Raw genomic sequence first — 8,749 nt, forward strand, 5'->3', positions numbered from 1 at the left:
GGCTGCTCAGGAAAACAAGGTAAAATATTATAATAAAGTGTGCAAGGAACTAGAGCCTGAAAATCAAAAGGGGCAGGCTCTCTCAGCATTTCTTAAGGTGAAAGAAATAAAGAATAAATTCAAGGCACAAGTTACAATGCTTAAGGATGTGTGGGCAGAATATTGAATGAATCTAGAAGCATTAAAAGCAGATTGAAGGAGTACACAGAGACATTGTACCAAAAATACTTGGCTGGCACAGAAGAATTTCAAGAAACAACATAAAAGCATGAGGCAATGATGATGAAGGAAGAAGTGCAGGCTGCTTTGAAGGACTTGGAAAAAAATTAAAGCCCGAGGAAATGATAGAATACCATTTGACATATTTCAGCAAACAAATGCTTCCTTGCATGTGCTCACCAAGTTGTGCAAAGAAATCTGGAGGACAACTACTTTGCCAACTGACTGGAAGAGATCCATATTCATGCTTATTTCAAAAAAAGGTGAACCGACATAGTGTGGAAATCATAGAACAATATACTAATATAACACACTAGCAAAATCCTGATGAAGATTATGCAGAAGACTTGAGCAGTACATTGACAGATTACCAGAAATATAGGCTGGGTTTAGAAGAGGTCATGGCACAAGGAACATTATTGCCACTGTCAGAAGGATCTTGGCAGAAAGCAGAGAGTACCAGAAGAAAGTCTATCTGTGTTTCATAGACTGCAAAGGCATTTGACTTTGTGGATCACAATTAATTTTTGCTAGCCTTGAGGAAAATGGGAATCTCAGAGCCTTTGATTGTGCTTATATGAAACCTATACTTGGACAAAGCAGCAGTCCTCAGAACAGAGGAAGGAAACACTGCATGGTTTAAGGTCAGGAAAGGAGTGTGTCAGGGATGTATCCTGTACTCATACCTTTGCAATCTGTATGTAAAAGACATCATCCAGGAAACAGGGCTCCTCCTCCTGAGAAGGAGTGTGGCATCTGTATTGGAGGAAGACTCATTAACAACCCATGCTGATGACACAACTTTGCTTGCTGAAATGGAAGACCTGAAGCACTTGCTGGACCTCTCCAGAGTGCTGAAGAGCAAAGATGTCAGTCTAGAGACAAAGGTGCACCTAATCGAGGTCAGATCTTCTCAATTGCTTGTTATGCTTCAAAGAGTTGGACAATGACTATGAATGACAGAAAAAGCATAGATGCTTTTAAGTTGCGGTGCTGAAGAAGAGTCTTAAACATACCATGGACTCCCAAGAAAACAAATCGGTTTGTCTTAGAGACGGTGAAGCCACGTCTTTTGTTGGAGGCTAGGATTTGGAAGCTCAGCCTCACTTACTTTGGGAACATGGCCAGGAGAGGTCAGTTCTTGGAGAACGACATCATGCTTGGAAGGGTGGACGGACAGTGCAAGAGAGGGAGACCCAGGATGAGATGGTTTGATAGAGTATCTGGAGCAATGATGGTTGGTGTATCAGATTTAGTGAGACTGGCTCAGGACAGAGGAGTGTTTAGAGCTTCTGTACTTAAGGTAGCTATACATCGCAAATGACTAAATGGCACAAAAAAACATTAACATACTATTACAGGTTTGAAAGCAGCAGTGGCATCCACCTTCCAAATAACATGCCTCTGGAAACTCTATGAACTTTGATAAATATTTATAGTTGTTGAGGGACTTCAAGCATTTTGTTCATAGAGTTGCTATGAGTCATGGTCGACTCAAAGGCTATCAATAACAACAATTCCATTACTCGGAATATACCCTGAGAAAATGAGCACTGAGGCACAAATGAAGACTTGTATATCAATGTTCATAGTAGCATTATTCACCATCACAGGAACACGGAAATATCCCAGATATCCAACCACAATGGATTGAGAAATTATGGTACATTTATACAGGAGAATACTACAAGGCGTGAAAAACAATGATTTTTTTAAATGATTACCTAACTGGAGAGAGATTGAAGCACATTAGGCTGTGTGAACTAACTCGGTCTTACAAGGACAAATACTATATAAAGCCATTATTATAGAATGAGTATGAGGACCCAAGGAGGGAGGTGGAAAGTAGAAGGATGAGGATGTGTGTGGGGGAGCAGGATTAATCATGGGTTTATACAATTTCATGGGTGGAGGAGTGAGGGAAATTGGAAGAATATGGTCTGAAAGACAACATATTCTAATTTTTGTAAATTAACTAAAAGAATGATAATAATAATATTAATAATAATGAAATTATATTATCAGGTTTGAGAGAATTTGCTAGCATAGTAAATCTCAAGGAATCCTGGTGGCTCACTTGAGTGCTAAGTGAAAGTTTTCTGGCTTTAACTCACCAGACCCTTCACAGCAGAAAAAAAAATCAAGTAATCTATTTTCATAAAGATCTAGGAAATACTTTTAGCAGTTTTGCTGTATCTTCAAATAACACTAAAAGCCAGAATCAACCCAACAGAACACAACAACCTTATTTCTTTTTATATCTTCTCTTTTATTTTCCATTAATGATTCTGAAAGGTACAACTCTTTCTTATCTCAAACACTGATGTTGTTGTTAAGTACCCTCAAGTCAACTACAGCTCATAGTGATTCTATACATAGTGAATCTGAGCCTTGTCCTATCTGTGCCATCCTCAGCATCTCTGATATATGCCAGCTCATTGTTACCACCACTGTGTCAATCCACCTTGCTGATCTTCTTCTTGTTTACTGACTCTCTGCCTTCCCAAACATAATGCCTTTTTAAAAGAATTGGCTTCTCCTAGCAACATGTCCAAAATATGTTAGGTGAAGCCTCACCATCCTTGCTTCCAAGGAATCCTCTGGCTGCTCTTCTTCCAAGATATACTTCTGTGATTTTTTTTAAGTTCATGGTACATTCAGTACTTGCCACCAACACAACTCAAAGGTATCAATTCTTCTTCCGCCATCTTTTAGTCATTGTCCAACTTTCAGATACATAGGAATTAATAAAAAGGTCTCTCCTTCCATGAGACACACATTAGTCTTCAGAACTTTAGAGAGGATCTTGACAACAAATATTTCCCAATGCCACATATCTTTTGATTTCTTGACTGCTACTACCAAGAGTATTTCTTGTGGATCTCATAAGATTAAATCATTGACACTTTCAATATTTTCTCTATTATGATATTGGCCTAGTGATGAGGATTTTTGTTTTCTATTTTGAAGGCTGTTTCTACTTTGAAGGCTGAAATCTTTGATCTTCTGTAACTAGCATTTTAATTCCTTCTCAGTTTCAGGAAGCAAGGTTGTGTTATCTCCATAACACAGGTTATCAATGAGTCTTCCTCCAATCCGAGTGTCACATTCTTCATCATAAAAGCTTTTAGCCAAGATCTCTCTGTAATCAGCAATGATCACCATAGCTTCTTCTAAATCCGAGTTAAATTTCTGGCAATTCTTTGTTGATAAAATGTTTTAACTATTTTTAATAACCTCCAGCAAGATTTTGCTTGTATGTGAGATTGATGATCTTGTTCCATAATATCTACATTCTACTTGATTACCTTTTAAAAGAATGGGAACAAATATGAATATCTTTCAATCAGTTAAGCAGGTAGCTATATTCCAAATTTCCTGAGGTGTTCAAAGATACATATGTTTGTTCTAATAATAAATATTCCATCAATTACTGAGTTGTTTCCCCCCCGATGCCTTCAGCAAAGCTTAAACTTCTTCCTTCTTTACCACTGATTCTTGATCATGTTATTTACTGTAATATTTCCCTGTCGACCAATTCTATTTGGTGCAGTGACTTTGTATATTCCTTTTCATTTTTTTCGATGCTTCTAGTATCATTCAAGATATTGCCCATAGCATTCTTCAGTATTTGAACTCAAGGCTTGAATTTATTTATTTTTTTTCCTGGTTCTTTCAGTTTGTGAAATTCTGAGTGAACTCATGACATTTATTTTATTATTTCACTTCTTCTCATATTTCTTTTTAATACTTTGCTTTGTCTTCTTGAGCTGCTCTCTGAAATACTGTTCATCTCTTTTACTTTAAAATTTTTTTTCCTAATGAATGAAATTTTATTGTTTTACTTAGATATGGTCAAATAAAGTATTACTCATAGTGACCTTATGAACAGATGACCTGAACCCTATACTAATCTGTGCCATCCTCATCATCTCTGCCACACTAGAGTTCATTGCTAAAATCACCATGTCAGTCTATCTCGGTGGGGGTATTCGTCTTCTTCCCTGACCTTACCAAGCATGATATCCCTTCCCAAGGAATATCTTTGCCTAGCTATGTGTTTAAACTATAAAAGACAAAGCTTCCCCTTTTGTCTCCAAGAAGCACTCTGGCTACACCTTTTCCAAGGCATATTTGTTTGTTCTTTTGACAGTCCATGGCATATTCAGTACTCTTATGCCACATTACAAATCAAAAGCATTAATTCTTCTTCTGTCATCTTTGCTTATTGTCCAGCTCTCTGATGCATAGCAAGTTATTGAAAAGAATCAAGAGCATTTTAGTCCTCAAACTGACTTTGCTGTTCTTCAATAATGTGGAGTGTGGAAAGCAGGAGGTCTGGTGAAATAGATGAAGACCCTCAACCAGATGGATTGGCACAATGCTGCAATGGGCACAAGTGGCACTAACTCCGGGAATTGACATGTTTCAGCTAACAGAGCTCTGAATGTGCTCACCAGTTCATGACAGGAAATTTGGAGGACAGCTGCCTGCCTGGCTGAATAGATGTATATAGATATATACCCAAGAAAGAAGATCCAATGTAATATGGAAATTTTCAAGCAATATCATTAATATATCAGGCAACTAGAATACTATGTTGACAGGGAACTGCCAGAGCGTAAGGGTGCTTTCAGAAAACGCTGCAGCACCAGGCTTATCATGGCTGATGTCAGATGGATACTGCCAGAAAGGAGAGAATGTGAAAGGAATGTCTCTGTGTTTTATTGACTACACAAAGGTATTTGACTGTGTTGATCATAACAGATTATGGCTAATATGGAGAAGTATGAAAAAACCCAAAACACTTAATTATGCTCATAAGGAATTTATAGGTAAACCAAGAGGCTGTAATCTGAATGGAGCAAACGAACAGTGCGTGGTTTAAAATCAGGAAGGGTATGCATCGGGGATGTGTCTTTTCTCCATATCTTTTTTTAAAAATTATTTTGTGTGTGTGTACTGTTAAATTGGATTCAACTGCTACAAGAGGAGATTGCCCCTCCTTCTCCAGCAGAGCATCTGGTAGATTCAAACTGCGTGCCTCTGGGATTTCAATGCAGCTTCTTTCTCTCCATATCTTTTTAGTCTGTATAAGCAAATAATTTATGAAGCCAGATTCTATGAAAAATGCTAATGTTAGAGTGAGAAAAATATAAAATATCTTAAACATTAACTACCTATAAAAAATAGTGCATACTCTTAAGTCTAATGTCTTCCATCATTTTTACCAAAATTTTAAGGACATTAATAAAGTCTGTTGTTTTTAATAAGACATTTACTAAGTTAATAAATGTTCAATAGAAAGAATGAATTTATAAAATTCTATTTGAATAATGGCACTAGGACTATTATAGTTAATGTTGGAAGGATCTTGGCTGAAAGCAGAGCATACCAGAAGAATGTCTATCTATGTTTCATAGACTATGCAAAGGCATTTGACTGTGAATCACAACAAATAGTGGCTGACTCTGAGGAGAGTGGGAATCCCAGAACACTTGATTGTACTTATGTGAAACCTATACTTAGTATAGAAGGCAGTCATCAGAACAGAGCAAGGAAACAGTGCATGGTTCAAAATTGGGAAGGGTGTATACCAGGGATGTGGCCTATCTTTATTTTTTCCAATATGTGGAACAAAGCATCTGAGAGACTGGGCTCTGTTAGAAGGAGTGTGGCATCAGGATTGGAGGAAGATTCATCAACAACCTGTGTTACGCAGATGATACAACCTTGCTTCCTGAAACTGAGGAGGACCTGAAGCACTTACACAGACCATCAAGGACTGCACCCTTCTATATGGATTGAAAATTAACATCAAGAAAACAAAGATTCTCACCACTGAGCAGATTGACAGCATCATGATAGATAGTGAAGAGGCTGGGATTGTTCACAACTTTAGTTTGCTTGGTTTCACAGTCAACACTCTTGGTACCAGCAGCCAGGAAATCAAGAGATGAATGTGTTGGGAAAGTTTGCTGTCAGGTGCCTCTCCAGAGTACTGAAGAGCAACGATTTAATTCTGGAGACTAAGGTGCACCTTATCCAGGCCATGGTCTTCACAATTAGGTGCTATGCATCAGATAGCCGAACAATGACTAGGGATGATAAAAGGAGAATGTATGTCTTTGAGCTGTGGTGCTGGAAAAGAATTTAATTGAACATACCATAGACTGTTAAAAGAACAAACAGGCTTGTTTTGGAGAGGGTAAAACCAGGCAGGATTCTGAAGCTCCATTTGACATACTTTGGGCATGTTGCAAGGACGGGCCAGTCTTTGAAGAGGGACATTATGCTTGGGAGGGTGGAGTGTCAGTGCAAGAAAGGAAAACCCTCAATGAGATAGATTGACTCAGTGAATAGGGTGATGGGTGTAGGTGTGTCAGTGACAATAAGGTTGGCTCAGAAGAAAGCAGGGTTCAGAGCTGTTTACATAGGGTCACTATGAGATGCAGGTGACTTGAGGTTACTCAACAACAACAATTTGAATAATTGTATTGAGGGCATATGTACTTAAATAACACAACTTGCCATTATCAGATAATAGGATAGGCCATTTTTCTTTAGTGTAGAATATAAATCCATTTTCTAAATGATTATATCACATTTCTAATGTTTATCACTGTTACAAAAGATAGGGGGCAAAATATTAGGTACATCCTAACTCATTAGATGTATCCCAAGCACTTCAGTAGGATAAAACTTCAATCAAATTTAATTTGAATAACTAATACTCAAACAGAGCTCCGAATGTTAATCTGTAATATTTATTAAAGACTCAAGAAATATTTATAATTTATCTTTTTTCAATAATTTCAAAATGTTGGCATAATTTTCAGTTAATGTACATTTCTTAGGGAAAGTGAGATCGTTCAGTGCACAGCCAAGAACTTAATTTATTTCACAACTAAGGAATTTGTAACCATCTATAAAGAGAATTATTTCCTGTTGTATTCCCTCAGAGAAGTAAAAATCAAGACAAATATGACCTGAGACTTAAACAACACCACCAACAACAAAAATACCAAGTAGCAATATCCTTGCCATCTATTCTAATCATGGTGCTAAAATTCTCTATTTATGATCTAGTAACAGTTTAAGGTATTAAACCTCCCAGGATTTTTAATATTTTGAATGATAAATTCAAAGGTTCACATGAATTTAAAGAGAAAAGGAGTAATATTATAAAATCATTTCAATGGAACACAATTTTCTTCCCTTTTCAGAGCCATTCTTTCTCAGTGTATTTATATTCTTATAAAAAAGATGTTGCTAGGGGTCATAAACTCTCCTTCATTTCTGAAACCCCGAGGGACATTTCCCTTCACGGACACTTACAATACAACCCTGATCAGAAGGTTAAAGAGTCAGAACATTCTAGTTCATAAAACACTAAATGAAATTACATGATGGTGACTATCAAAATAAAAGATAATCAAGAGACATTTATGCCATCTAAATAAATTAGTTTGCTATATGATGTAAAAATAATTACCCAATGAATATAATTTGCTGTGTCAGGATACAGACATAAAGAGAGATAGCTCATAATTTTATACTAAATTAATATGCAATAATAGCCTTATTTCACTATTATTAAATGACAACCACTGTTAAGAACTGAGTCTTCTGAAATGCTTTGGGTCATAAGCTTAAATGGCTTTGCTTTGATTAGCTTAAAACATACCTGTTAATGAATTCCACCCCCCCCCCTTCACAGGTTTGGATGGTCTAACAGAGTATATAAATGTCAAGGAAGTCCTTTGGTTATGAACTATGAGTCATAAAATGGTTATGGACATCCTAGGTTATTTATTACGGTTGTAAGGCATTTTTAAACTATGATCATTAACATAATGCTATTATGAATCTTTTTGGTTTTCTGTAGCTGAGAAATTAAACGAGAAAAGGCCATCAAAGCACTTTTTACTTTCATAATCGACTATATAAAAGGATCTTAAATAAAATAAATCCAATTTTTATGGACGAACTTTTCAGGATTGTCAGTATTTTATGAAGATGTCTAACCTCTAGGATGATAAAGACTGGCAGAGGGGGAAAATTGAAAAGGAAAGCTCTGCATTATTCCAAATGATCTAGTTAAAAAGATCATCATGTTCCCTACTGGTATTTGAGCGTATTTTATGTGCCAAGCAAGGAATATGCATCATTTCATTTAACTCTCACAATAAACCAGGAATAATCTCAAAGTTCCATTTTACAGTTGAAAACACTGAGACTTCTAAAGGTTAAGTTGCTGTCTTAGTTATCTAGGAATGCTGTCTATCTAGAAAATACCACAAATGACGGTCTTTAGTAAGTGGAATTTTTGTTTTGCTTTGTTTATGATACTGGAAGTCTTAATTCAGGATGATGATTCTCTTTCTTTCTTGTTCTCTATTTTTCTCGGAGGGCTGTAGGGGATGGTCCTTGTAATATTTTTCCCCTAGATTTTCTTCTTTGATTCTTTGGTAATCTTATACTCTTTGGTAATCATGGATTCCATCTTCTCTCTCCTGAATTTCCATTC

The sequence above is a fragment of the Elephantulus edwardii genome, unplaced genomic scaffold, assembly GCF_000299155.1.
Source record: "Elephantulus edwardii isolate Elephantulus edwardi_28Jun2011 unplaced genomic scaffold, EleEdw1.0 scaffold00018, whole genome shotgun sequence".
Lineage (NCBI taxonomy): Eukaryota > Metazoa > Chordata > Mammalia > Macroscelidea > Macroscelididae > Elephantulus > Elephantulus edwardii.